The sequence below is a fragment of the Chenopodium quinoa genome, unplaced genomic scaffold (assembly GCF_001683475.1).
Source record: "Chenopodium quinoa cultivar QQ74 unplaced genomic scaffold, ASM168347v1, whole genome shotgun sequence".
NCBI classification, from domain to species: domain Eukaryota; kingdom Viridiplantae; phylum Streptophyta; class Magnoliopsida; order Caryophyllales; family Amaranthaceae; genus Chenopodium; species Chenopodium quinoa.
In genome coordinates this window covers 433,534-448,746 of record NW_018743014.1, presented here as the reverse complement: position 1 = coordinate 448,746, position 15,213 = coordinate 433,534, and the positions used below count along the sequence as shown (strand labels likewise).

The 15,213-nt window shown below is 31.4% G+C and overlaps 1 long non-coding RNA gene across 1 annotated transcript; it reads left to right on the top strand.

Moving 5' to 3' along the window:
* Positions 1-297: 297 nt before the first annotated feature.
* Positions 298-3,917, top strand: LOC110729843. The gene is made up of 2 exons (XR_002512961.1): positions 298-983; positions 2,453-3,917. It is a non-coding gene; the product is annotated as an uncharacterized LOC110729843 (long non-coding RNA).
* Positions 3,918-15,213: the final 11,296 nt, after the last annotated feature.

Below are 15,213 nucleotides of genomic sequence, written 5' to 3'. Positions count from 1 at the left end.
CAAGGCTTGGTGTTGAGGCAAATTTGTATTCTTTACATTAGTGTTTTCATTTGTAATTTTCTGAAATATATTGTAATTTCACTAGTAGAAAAACAGAAATAGGCAACCCCCCTATGGCAACGGTTCATGAAAACCGTTACCAACTCTACCCCTTTTTTTTAAAAAAAAAAATTGGCAACGGTTAACCGTTGCCAATTGATTAAATTATTTTTTTTAAAAAAAAGGGGTAGAGTTTGGCAACGGTTAACCGTTGCCAATTTAAAAAAAAAAAAAAAACCCCAACACTCTCCTCTCCTTCGCTCTCTTTCTCTTCTCCTTCCCCTATTCCCCCTGTTTCTCTGAATCTCCCTAACCTCTTTGAATCTCTTTCTCTTCTCCTTCCCGTTTCTCCTTCCCCTTCTGTTTCTCCTTCCCCTTATTTCTCGTCTTTCTCGCCTTTTTGGGGTAATTCAGATCCGTATTTTTTTGGGGTTTTTGGGGTACGAATTGCGGAAAGAAGGGGGCGAAATACGAGGCCAGAGGTTAAGTTAAGTTATTTTTTGTCTTTAATATTTCATTCGGTTATTAGATTTTGTCAAATAATTTTACAGTTTTTTTGGTCAAAATTGGGAAAAATCGAACAAAAAAACCCTAAATTTCGAATTTGGGAGTTTTCAATTCGGTCCATTATTCTTGAAATTGTTTGTTCCATGTTGTTATGCTATGTTTAAGGAGTGTTTTGCAACAAATTTCATGAAAAATGGTTAAGTATTAAACCTTGTATGAGCATGTCTTTGTTCGAGTTCGTTCTTTGTATAAATGGTTAGGTTTATTTGTTATTGTGGGTTGTTTGTTGAAATTCCGATGAGGCTAAGCTCAAGGTTAAATTCTATGTCCCTCCTTTCCTTCCCATCATCCCTGTTGTTGGCGACTATTGGATTCTCTTCCTCGACGACGATTATCAGTATGCCTTGATTGGCCAGCCTTCTCGCCGATATCTCTGGGTACACACACCTTTCTTAATACTATTCTTTTTTCTATTTTTTAATTGCAAATACAAAATACCTAACTACAATAGTGTTTTTTAATTGCAAATACTGGTTTCCTGTTTGCATGTAAATTGTAAAACCTCCGATCGATCAGGCTCAAATACCGAATCATTATAGCATTTCAATATCATCAGTTACTCACAATAATACGAGTATTGTACTGGCCTGGTAAATTAGCTTTAAACAATGAATTATGAATCACTTTGGCTGTTTGATCCATGAGCTTGAGCTTGAGCTTGAGCTTCAGTGGTGCAAGCCCACCCAAACCCAATTACGTGATTCAAGCTCCAATTGACTCAAGGGATGGAGAACCCGCTTTTCTGTATATCACCTTAATTAATTTGCTTGCTTGTTCAGAAAGTTGTTAGGAGTGGTTTTGGAAATTATATTAACTGTTGTACTGTAAGTTGATTAAGACTTGTTATGTGGGATTTGTTCAGCTAGCTGATTAAGATTATTATGTGGGAATTGAAAACAGTGATATATACATAAGCTGAGTCGAGTTTTGATTATAGGTAATTGTATGTAGTGTATGTGCTATTCTGCTCTCGTAATTATTTTGGGTGCATTTGTAATAGCTCTTGATAATTTAGCCAGTGACCTAGGTCACCCCTTTTAGTTCAGCCATATTTTTTCACATTTATGTGCAGTTTGGCTAAGCGATTATGTGTTACCATTCCTCAGTGTCTTCTTGTTCCTTTCTTCCGTTGTACTGATCCTGTTTTCCTAGTCCTTTTATGATTTTTTTTGTCGGCCTTAACTTATATTGTTCATTACACTAATACTATTCTCAGCATGATTATTGCTGGTTACAGCCTTACAGGTTATGGCTGTAGAACCGAACAGAGTCTGCATTCCTTTCCTACCGCTTTTAGTTCAGTAGCATACCCTCACTTAATTCCTATGTGTTCTTTTTCCTATATTGCTTGACTTCATTTTAATTTACGTTGATTCTGTAGTGTACATGATTATATCACGATTATCTATTTTCTGTTTTAGAAGGGGCTATGTCTACTTTTTTGTGTGCTGAAGTTGTTTAATTTTTGGTGTTTAATTTTTGTGTGCTTACTAGAAGTGTATATGACTATGACCTTCAGGATGGGCTACCATTAATTTGATTAATTTCTTGGATAATGTTATGCCCTTTTTTGTTCATAGTTTTTTTGTTTTTGTTTTAACCTAAAGTAGATGAAGGGCTAAGAAGTCAGGAAAGAAAAGCCAAACTGTATTTGATAGTCTTTTTATTTTCTCAGATAGTATTGTGAGCTGTCTTTCTTAGTTGACTGAGTTTTGGCTCCTTTTATCATTAAGCCTTTTAGGTGTAACAAGATTCTTGATCAGGAATATTTGTCATGTTGTAATGAGCAAACTTTTTTTAATTATCTACTCTGTATAAAAATTGATTAATTTGTTCTAAATTTCAGGCTGCCAACTATCTGAATATTAAGAGCTTGCTGGACTTGACATGTCAAACTGTTGCTGTCAAACTGTTGCTGGACTTTATTTATGTACTTTTCATTTACCTTCTCATGTCTAGGTGAATGTTAATCAGTCTTGTGTTTTGGGATCTTTGGATCCATACATGGGGTGCGAGTTGTGTGTTTGCATTGGTGAAGTCAGGTCCTGGTTCGAATGAGGGGAAAATTGACCCTCCACCGGTGACGATTTCTGAACCCTTATCTTTATTGATTATTTTTTGGTTGCATTGAGAAGGAGGTTTGTATGTACTTGTTTGGTTGCCAGTAACATTAGTTGTTGGCCAGGGGGTGTGTGAATTTTGTTGTTGGTATTTGATTTGCTAGACTAATTTGTTGTGCTTGATTTGGTTGCCAATAACATGCTTTGTGAGTACATGCTTTGTGACTCCCTGTTGGGGTTGTGGTGGTTGATTTTGCAATATAGTGAGTCCCTTTGCCGTGGTCTGATTTTGCAATATAGAGTCCCTAAGATCTCAATGATTTAATTTGAGAGATCATTCTTGTTACTAAATCTAAATGATGAAGGGACTCAGCTGATTTTGAAATGGCTTGTTTGATTTGCTCCAATTATAACATTGTTGAGGTAACAAACAGGATTTCATTTCTTGTGATCAAATTACAATCTCTCTGATGGATTTAAGATGTCACTCATGATTGGTTCAATGTGTACACAAACCTCAAGCCTTCAAAAATATGAGCTTTGTCCTTTGCCATCCGGTTCTCCATGGTTGACTGATTTCCTTTAATTTTTTATTTTTATTTTTGCTGTCAATATCCTATCTTTACTTGCTGCTACGCTTGTTCTGTCTCTGTGCTGCTGTGCTACTTTGGTGCAGCTGTATGTGACTGATGATGCTGACAGTGCTGCTGTGAGAAGCTGGTTAGGCTTGTTGGATGATTGTGCTGCTGTAATTCTGCTGCCTAGTGCCAAGAACTGATCCCTGTTAGCTGCTGCCTCTGTTTACTGCCTGCCAGGTGCTATGCTGGCTGTCTGAAGCTAAAACCCCACACCCTGCTGTGATTGGTTTTTGGTGCTGCTGCCCTACTTTTTGTCTGGTACGCAGAGGATTTGTTTGAGCTCTGGCTTTCCGGTTTGCTGTTGTCACTGCTGCTGCTGTTACTGCTATCCCTGCTGCTACTGTCCCTGCTTGCTGTCGCTGCTTTTCTTTGCCTGCTGATGCTGTCTGCTTGCTGCTGCTGCTGATTCTGGAGGTTTCTGCCCTGCTGCTGTTATTCTTTCTTTTTTTTCTGGTTTGTTGCTGTTTGTAACCTCCAAGTTTGGAGGGGTTTGTATTTTTTTCACGTAGCGTATTTATTTGTGTATGAGGACACGGTGCGGCTGTACTTTATGAGGGCTTGCCCTTTTTTCTTTTAGTAATAATATCCCTTTCTTACCTACCAAAAAAAAAAATTATTACCTCCTAAAATGTTGCCTTTGAGATTATTAGCTTTTTGCTTACTTACCAAAAAAAAAAAAAAAATTACAGGTCAATGGCAACGGTTAACCGTTGCCAATTATTTTTAAAAAAAAAATGGTCAATGGCAACGGTTAATCGTTGCCAATTATTTTTTTTTTTAAAAAAAAAAAAATGGGCAATGGCAACGGTTAACCGTTGCCAATTATTAAAAAAAAAATGGTCAATGGCAACGGTTAACCGTTGCCAATTGCTTGAATTGGCAACGGTTTTGAACCGTTGCCAATTATTTTGGGATTTGGCAACCCTCAAATACGCAACGGTTCAAAACCGTTGCCTTTGGGGGGGTTTGAACCGTTGCCAATTTGCCCTTTTCATGTAGTGTTTTTTGTGCTTGGTTGTAATACTTTGACTAGTATTTGGTTTGTTGTATAATTGGTTGTTATTATACACAATTTAGGTTTTGTTCCCACAAAATTTTAAGTAACTCTTTGTTATTTGAATTGTTGTAAAACCTAACAAGTTTGTTGAAGAAATTTATGACTTAACCGGAAGGTTTTGCGGTGAAGGGACAAGAACACAAAGTGTGTAAGCTTAGAAAGTCTCTTTATGTTCTTAAGCAAGCTCCTAAGCAATGGTTTGAAAAGTTTGATAGTAGTCTTAGGTGTTGTGGCTATGTGACTAATTCTTCGGATTCTTGTTTGTACTCTAAGGAGTTTGGTCCATTCCTCTTCCTTTTTAACTCTCCCTTAACACCCATAATCAAGTGGTGTGTGTGTAGAACGTACCGGTGATTACAATTGTGCACCCCGGTTGCGTCGGATTTCGTTTTCAAGTCAGTGATTATTATCGCGCCGCATTGAAATTTCTTTGAGTATTATTTTCTCTTCCCTTATTCATTTTGTTGATTATTTGTTTTAGACCCTCTTTATATTACAACAGGATCATGGTGTTACACAACTCAAATCTACGAGAAAATCATACCCCCGAGTGTATTAAAAATATCCCTCAAGAGGTTTATTCCTTGGAGAAAACCTCCTAAACATCTATACATGTTAAACTGTCGCTTGTAATTTCGTTGGTCTTGGTTTGTTATATTTGATTGATTAAATGATGGAGCAGTGGACATGAAGGAGGATGTGAAGGGAGATGGTTGTGTACTTGTGTTTAGGGAACCTTGGCAACCATAATTATTGGCACCTGGTTGAACATAATTTTATTGAAGAGCAACGAAGTCAAGCTAGTACTCAAAGTTGGGTGGCGTTGGACACTGAAACCATGGTTTTCAGAGGTTTGAAATAGGGGGGAATATTGTTTGGGAAGGGGGAGGATAATTAAAAAAAAAAAAAAAAACCCCAAGTGCAAGTTAACACGCCACCCTAATTACCTGTTTATCAGGTAAACATACAATTCAGACTGTTTTGAGAATGTTACCCTAATAGTTGAGATTATTCCCGGTTAAATAATAGTTGGGATTAAAATGGGAAGGTGAGCAATAGTTGGGATTATTCTCATTAAATTTTCTTTAAAAATATAAACATTTTTTATAGGGAAAAATTAATTTAATAATTTTTTTTTATATATATTCAAGTGACTTAATACCCTTCAATCTGCCACTGAGAGGGATTCCTTATCCCCCACGGCCCCACCCACTCTTACATGCTTAACCTGCTAACTCGAGTCGGATGGCCTTATGAGAGGTTCCGAACCGTTCTCCTTAATACAATTATTCATTACTTTTATAATGCATAATAATTAAAGATATCAATTATCAAATCATATTTTTTTTTTTTTTTTTGGCAGCTGAGAAACAGACAAAAGTCAGGGGCTACACGCCCTTTTTGCTAGGACATGAGCTTGCAAAAGCAAATTCAAAAAAATAAAAAATGTGAAACAAAGTGTCATTTTTGAAGCTCATTTTACTTCATTCATCATCTACCAAAATAAAGTCATCTCTCTCAACAGTGTTCTCGAATTTAATTTCTCAACCGTTCATCCATCATCAAAAGTCATTTCAATTTGATTGATTTGAAGCTTGCTCATTAAACATACATTTTTCTTTTTTTATTTATCATTTTAATGTTGACACTATATACATTCTCCACTTTGATCTTTTTAGTTAAAAAAGAAGTAAAAAAAACAGTCATATATAACTTGTTAATGTTATAGCCCTAAACCTGGCAAATGGGTTGTTCAGGTCGGATACGGATCAAGTCAATTTCGGATTAGTTAACATTTCGGTCGGGTATGAGTCGGGTCGTTTCGGGTTTCGGGTATGAGTCTGTCAGGTATCGGGTCAAGTTCGGGCTGGGTCCATTTGGGCCGGGTATGTTCGGGTCAAACCATTTTCAGGTCAAGTGTATTCAAGTCATATTTGGGTCGGTTCAAAATCAGGTCGGGTCATGTTCGGGTTGTTCCATTTATGAATCAAACTCAAATCAATTATTTTCTATTTTGTTATTGTTATAATAAGAACTATCAATTCGTTTTATAAGCTTGGTTACAGTTGAAGATGAACAATTTGAGTTACTTTTGGCACCAGACATTTTTAGTTCAATTATAAGGTAATTTTAGTTCGGGGCATTTTGGGTATCAAGTCTGTTCGGGTCAATTTCGCCTATCGGGTTTGTTCGGGTCAAACACTTCGGGTCAATTTCGGCCCGGGTTAACTTCGGGTGTCGAGTCAAGATCGGGTTAACTTCATTTTCGGGTCGGGTACGGATAGCAATGTCAATGGGGCGGGGAAGGCGGGGATGGGTCTCGGTTTGGTGGGTGGTGAGGTGGGGTGGGGTGGGGATAAAAACTATACCCGCCGTTGGTGATGGGGCGGTGCTGGATTTTTAGGTTGTACCCGACCCATCCACATATTAAAAAAGTAAAACTATATAATTTTATAATTTTAAAAAATAAAATTATATATTTCATACCTTCCTAATACCCACATCCTCATATTTTAAAAAATAAAATTATATACTTTTATACTATTTTTTTTAAAAAAATTAAGTAAAGTATAATGCCAAGTACTTTGTAATAGACATATATTATTAAAAAAAAGTGTAATATTAATAATGATTTTTTTTTTAATTTTCATCAATATTATTTGTATTTGGGAGGCAAAGATTAGACGGGTTTTAGGTGGGAATTAGGTGGGAATGGATATCCAAGTGGAGGGTGGGGCGGGGATGGTTTTGAAATTGTACCCGTCGAGGCGAGGATGGGGATGAATATTGGACCCGACGCAGGGATGGAGATGAGAATGTTAGGCGGGCATGGGGATAGGAAGGCCAACATCCGCCCCGCCCCGCCTCGCCTCATTGACATCCCTAGGTATGGGATCGGGTTTCAAGTCAATTTTGGGTCGATGTTTTTGGGTTATTGGTCGAGTCTTTCGGGTCGGGTTATCGAGTCTGGGTCTGGATTGTTAGATCTATATAGCCCTAAGAGCTACATATAAGAAGCTAAAAATGAAAAAAAAAAACAAATGAAATATAACATTAATTACACTGATTTACACTTGATTTTGTCATGCATTTTTAAATTAATACCAAATAAGGAAAGTTAATAACTGCTTATTCACATCTCTAAGGACTACATATAGCATTACCTTTAAATCTAATCTAATCTAATATATACATATATTATATAAATAAAATAGACATTTTTGGAGAGCATTCGGAGCGCCACCTAAGAAATATACTTATTTCGACCAATAAGAAGAAAGATTTGAATTTCATTTTTGAATTAAAAAATTATGTCGCCACCTAGATAAAAGTAACGAATTAGATTTGATATATCTAAAATTTTAATGCTATGTAGATTCTAATCCATGAATTAAATTATTTTAATGAAAAAAATAAAGTAAAAATATAGGAAAAGATAAATTTATTAATTCAATACTACTAGTATAAGAAATCCAAAAAAAATATACTAAGAAATATTTAAATGATAAACGCTTATAATAAAGTTTGATACCTATCATTATAAGATAAATTTTGATATTATTTATGATAAGAAATACCAATTGTTCGTTAATTATAATTAAATTAAAACTTGTGATACCTACCATTATAAATTGACACATCATACGACACAAACAAAATTTCGTATCAATTAAAAACCCTATCAAGCGAATTTTGTGTTAGTAATTTTGTGTTAATTTTTGGTCATCAATGGTCGGGTAATTTTTAGCTTAATTTTTAAAATCCTATGTTTAAATTAGTATTTTTAATTATTACTTACATTGTATTAATTTGGGATACTCAACGATTGTATGTTTATGTTTTATTTACTAAATGTTTTTTTACATGCAGATCTAACACATCATACGACACAAATAAAATTTTGTATCAATACAAAACCCCATCAAGCGAATTTTGTGTTAGTTTTAGGTCATCAATGTCCGGGTAATTTTTAAAATCTTATGTTTAAATTTATATTTGTAATTATTAGTTACATTGTATTTATTTAGGACACTTAACGATTATTTGTTTATGTAATGACATACGGTATTAGATGTTGTATACTTAATATATGGATGGCTTTGGTTATTTTTGGAGATGATGACAAAAGTCCAATGCATAGATTTGATTTTACATCGCAACAATTTTTCATTTATTGGTAAATGTATAGATTTATTTTATATAAATGTAAAGATTTAATTTATATCAATTTCAGTTTGGCTAACATTTCACAGTTCAATTTATCCATTGATGTAGTAGGTTGGTTTGGTAAAACAATGAATTAAAGATTTAAATTATTAAAAATTTATCATTTGCATTAAAGATTTTATATAACAGAAAAATATCATATTTACAATTTATTTAAATTTAATAAATTCATTATAAATTATAGTAATAAAAAAATAAATAATAAACTTTTGTAATTTTGTCTGAAATTATTAAATACAATAAATCAAATAATTAAAAATCTTAGATGAGAAAATCGTGCATCACACGGGCTTTAATCTAATTTATATAATAGTAGTAATATTTTAAAACAACATAAAGAGTAACAATAAGTAAAACTTTAGGAAATGGATTGAATAATTAATCACACAAGAATCACAACATCTAATCTAAACATCAGCAGTAGACAGTAGTCAATAAAAAATGTGCAGGTTCGTTTTCTTGGCGAATTCAACGGCCATTGCTTCGAATCTTCGATCTCGTTTTTTGGACTTGGGAGAAAATCCCAGGCTGGGATCAATGGGCTTTAGGCAAACCAAGAATATGATTGTTTGGGCCGGAATTAATTTTTAAAGTTTGATGGTATATGGCTTCCATTATGGGCTTGATAAGTTTGACAGCCCATCTTCTTTAGATCTGGGACAATCAATGGGCCGATGCTAGTGTCTGCTTGAAATTATTGTTATTTTTGAAAGACATTGCTTGAAATAGTTATCAATCTTGAACATGCTTCTCCCTCTAATTCTTTTGTTTTTACTTGCTACACTTTGACTCTATTTTAACGAATTTAATGATTGTAAATAACAAAAGATTTAGTCACGTGAAATCTTATTAAATTTATCTTATCTTATATATTATTCATAATACTCCTTACCAACCTATTGATATTTAAAGTTATAATTTATGAGTGATTGAAATAATGCACTAGCTAATGTAAAATGAAAATTGTTGTAACTAAAAAGAAATAGAGGAAGTATTACTGTGGAAATACAATCATATTTCAAACAAATCAAAAATCATATTTAAAATATTAAAACAAACATACTTGTACTACCTCTGTTTCATATTTTTTATAACTTTGAAATATTTTATATCTCACAAATAATACCTAAAAGTTGCAAAAAATATGAAACGGAGATAGTATAAATTTCCAATCAAGATAACACCCTTTGTATTTGTAGAACCTCTATTACGCATTAGAGCGCATGTAACTTATACTAATATACACCCTAGTGTATGTAAATAACTTGTAATGTACCAAGTATCTACGTGTATCAGTGCCTATAAATGAATTTTGGGTTAAAAACACATTAACACACTCACATATAATTGTAATTAGCTGGGTAAAAAAAAAAAAAAAAAAGAAATCTCATCACAGTAAGTTTATAATCATCTAGAACTCTATATTATGTTAAGTTAATTGGTTATCTATACAAATCCACTTAAAATTTTTGGTTATCTATTTGATTGGTCCAATTTAAATTTGAAATTGAAATTCCTAAACTGTTTCTTCATGAGGGTTTAATATGGAGTGGCTGAATTTCCAAATGAAACTTAAGGTATATAATGAGTAGTGAGTTTGTTTACCTAATGACTTTATATTTCTTCTTATTTAATTTTATGTTCAACTGCATAAAAAGTTAGTAAACAAGAATACCTCTTTTGTTAAGGCCTAATAATAATAATAATAATAATAATAATAATAATAATAATAATAATGTAAATAAGTCAAATAACACAAATTTAGTTATTTTTGCCACAAACTTAGTTTGGTTTGGTGGTCCATTTTCATAACTGTTTTCTCAATATATGTACTAGTTTTGTATCTCAAGCCACGAATTAAAATTGGGTCAACCCCCATTTTAGTACAAGAGTCGGTGACATTGCGTATTGCTGAATTTTCAATTTATTGTTTTTGTTAACTAAAATATATAAATAAATAAGAAACTTGTCTGCCCAAATTACAATTATATGAATCTAACATAGTACGTATGTAATTTTTATTACTTTAAAGAAGGGGAGAGGTTAGCAATCTTTCTAGTTCTTGGCATATCTTACGCCATCAATCTTTAAACAATATTATTATTTGAGGTTATATAGTTCATCAACTTTGATATAATATTTAAGTTTTACTAATTACATACGTTTACATCTGTTTTTTTTTTTTTTTTTTTTTTTTTTTAATATTGACTCAGTTACTATTTATGTAGTCAAAATAGAATAACTATGGTTGTATTTCATAATATTTATAAAAGTTTTAGCATGTGTTAGATGTGTGCTTGAATCTCTTAAAAGTTTAACCCTATTTTTTAATAAATATATTCACTTAAATGTAATTGAAAGTTTATATATATTAAAATAATATACACATTGAAAATAGTGCAACAAGTCAAATGAGTCAAGCTTTTAGAAACAAAGAAAATGTTTATTTCCTAAACTAATAACCACATATATGGATCAAAATACTACTTCCTCCTCCATTATATATTAGTTGCAACTTTAGAATCTTTTATGTCTCACAAATAATACCCTAAAGTTGCAACTAATATGTAACGAAGGAAGTAATTATTTTTATAATGTTATGAAAAGATTAATGTATTATTTCCATTATAAGTATAATGATGACTCAACACTGCAAAACGATCCCTCGCCCCTCCTCGATCCCTCCCCCTAATTAAACCCTTGTAAGGAAATTAATTTTGGCTCATGCTTAAATCAATTCCACATGGAGGAGCATCGAATATCATTCACATTTATACTTGATATAACGGGGTTACCTAGTTAGGACTTTGTGTCAATCCTGCTTTGTTTTCTCACCTTATTTTCACTCATTCGGAATGTATAACTTCAATCTGAAAATTCAAATAAATGAAAATCTAATTTCGATCAAGGGAGTATATTGCATGTAACTATACAATAGTACGGATAATACATAGTCTAAGGATTGGAGTATTCCCAACACTTGTTGCTTTGAATATAACATTCATTTCTTTATATTAAAAGTGAGGAACTCTTTTGATGATCTAGTAAATGTTGCTTATTTCCGACCATATGTTTCATGAATTTCGTATTTGCGTGGATTTGTCTCATATTTTTCAAGTAAATGATGTACAATTAGTTAGAAAAAAATAAAAGAGAAAGCGATTTTGTTATACGTGACAACTTCATTCAAGTGCATCTATCCTACAAACATGGTTCACCATCTTTGTATGTTTGATTTCTAAAATTTATTAACTATTACTAAAACAAAACGTTGCTGACATCATCACTGTCCACATGTCACTCACATAATAAATTTTTTTCCGCCTAAATACAAGGTGAGTCATTTTTATTTATTTATTTATTTTTGGAGCTATCATATTTGACAATTTTAAAATTTGAATATTAGAAGCTTCTACATTACAAATACAACCTATCAATTTATCTTTAAAAAATAAAACAGTAGTAAATAGCACACTAATAAATGGATTGCTACATTAAAATATGTATTAGGCGACGTTGAATAGGTATTATATCATAATTTTGATGAAAATCTAAAACTATAAAATTACAAATATTTTTCTACAAGATGCATAATTCTTATTTATATTTATTCATTTTTTTTAAAAATGTACAAATTATAAAAATAGATTTTATATAAATCGTGCATGCACGGGTTCTAACCTAGTAACAACATAATTAAATTAACAAAAGTTTGGTAGTTTTATTATTATTTTTTTAATTAAGTAGAGTTTACCGCTTCTAAGCATAGCAAGTTAATTATTGGATAATATCTAATTAAATTGAATGGGTCAACGTGTATAGGATTCTATTGGATTAGATTATCAGAATATCTTTACATGTTGCTATAAAATAATTGAGCATCAACGGCTAGAACTATACAAGTTATTATTTTTGGACGAGCATAAAATGAAAAATATTTAGTGTGAAGGATATACACTATAAGTTAAAAAAGAATAATGAAGTCGGTAATGAAAATAATATGGATGCCACAAGATATGTTTACAATAACGTTACAATATTTTTTTTTAATGGAAGGAAAAAAGAACAATAGACGACCCTTTTTATGGGAGAAAAAATATGTTACAATAACGTACAATATTTGTATGTTGAAAACTAATTACATGCTTCATATAAATTCATCCACTTTTACAAGTTTTGCACCAACTACAATTTATATGTTTTTTTTTTTAAATATATTGTCATCACAATTGGTGAGATATTAATATTATATCATATCACGTCATATATCACTAATAGATAAAGTCGGTCTCGCAGCCACACCACGAGACAACGACACTTGTCATTCCAGTTTTTCGCCAAGTGTTGCGCCACGTAGGCAACAATAGGTTTTATTGTGCAACATATGATGCTAAAAAAGCGAATTTTAGATAACTTTTTTCAGATAAAATTATTGTATAGAGTTTTATTATCGATATACATCTAATATTTCATATATACAAAATTAATCATAATTTTAATAAATATCCTATAACTCAATTCTATTTTCATCATAAAATTCGTTTAAACAGTTCTTTAAAATAAGATCCATTTATAATATATTTAATTTATTTAAAAAATTAATCGTGAATATTGGTAAAAAAATACTTTCCGTTCAGTAAAAGTAATTTAAGTTCAATAAAAATAATTTCAAGTTAACAATAACATAATTTAAGTTCAGTAAAAAATAATTTTAGTTAGCTAAAAATACTTTCAGTTCAGTAAAAATAATTTAAGTTCAATATAAATAATTCAAGTCAATAATAACATATATATATATATATATATATATATATATATATATATATATATATATATATATATATATATATATCTATTTACAAGCAAAACTACAAAAAAGTACACTACTATATAAGTTATCGATCAAAAGGGATTATATGACCGTATTTAATATTCACACCAAAAGTTTATCTTAAATCTTATATACCATCTGGGATAAACAGGCACTAAACTAGTCACTAATAAATAAAGCCGGTCTCGCAGCCAGGCCACGAGACTGCAACACTTGGCATTCCAGTTTTTCGCCAAGTGTCGCGCCATGTATGAGATAATAGTATTATTAAGTAATCGATTTTTGGATAAATTTTTTAAGATAAAATTGTTGTATAGAGTTTTATTATCGAAAGAATTCTAATATTCATGTATACAAAATTAATCATAACTTTTAATAAATATCCTATAGCTTGATTCTATTTTCATCATCATATTCATTTTAAAAAGTTCTTTAAAATAAGATCCATTTGTAATATATTCAAAATAGTAGAGAATTAGTAAAAATAAGTTTGACTGGTAAAAATACTTTTAAAAATAATTTGAGTATGATATCGTTGTCTAAATATCCTGCAATATCAAAAGTAATTATATGACCGTATTTAACATTCAAGCCAAAAGGTTTATCAAAAAGTTCAATAAACAACCTGGGCATCGCCCAGGCACAAAACTAGTCATTAATAATTAAAGTCGGTCTCGCAGCCAGACTACGAGACAATGACACTTGGCATTCCAGTTTTTCGCCAAGTGTCGAGCCAAGGAAAATGCCAAGTGTCGAGCCAAGGAAGAGAATTTTGGATAGATTTTTTAGGATAAAAATGTTTTATTATTGATATATTTCTAATATTTCACATATACAAAATTAATCATAACTTTTAATAAATAAATATCCTATAACTCAGTTCTAATTCCATCATAAAATTTGTTTTAAAAAGTTCTGTTTTAAAAAGTTCTTTAATATATTATATATTTAATTTATTTTTAAAAATAATAGAGAATCAATAAAAATAAGTTTTAATTAGCAAAAATAATTTTAGTTTAGCAATTAAATACTTTCAATTCAGTAAAAATAATCAAAGTTCAATAAAAATAATTTCAAGTCAATATAACATCAAAAACTATTTTCAAACAAAACTACAAAAGTACAATTATTATATAAATAAGAAATATGATATTGTATGTCTAAATATCTAGCATTATCAGAAGAGATTATAAGACCGTTTTTAACATTCAAACCAAAAAATTTATCAACAATCTAGGCATCGCCCAGACACAAAACTAGTATATATTAATCTCCACCCTAAGAAAACTCGATCTTTCGGTAATTCTAAGAAAAGAAACTAATAGAGTATAACGTCAATACTGAGTGATAGATATTATAGTTATGATAATATTTGTCGCAGAGTAGGATAATATTTGTATATATTTTGTATCCTTATCGTACTAGGTTTTCCGAAATCTAACACTGAGCTTCAACTATCCGCTTAAACTTTTGGTTAAGTTGGCTCTTTAACATAGTATAGCGCGTAGCGTATATAAACCAACTCTGAGCTTCAATCACCCGCTTAAGCTTTGGGTTGAATTGGACTTTTAACGAAAACTAACCAAAATTATATCTCTCAAAACGTGTCTCAAAACAAAAGTCAATCCCACATACTAATTTCCAAAAATTTCACAAACAAATACACATCGACATAAACAAGATACACTAATTTAATACGAGTATCGATTTCATGACGAAATGCCTCAAAAGTCATAAAACAATGTTCCAAATCCTTGTACAATATGGTTAGTTGAAGGTGGAGTTGATGCACCT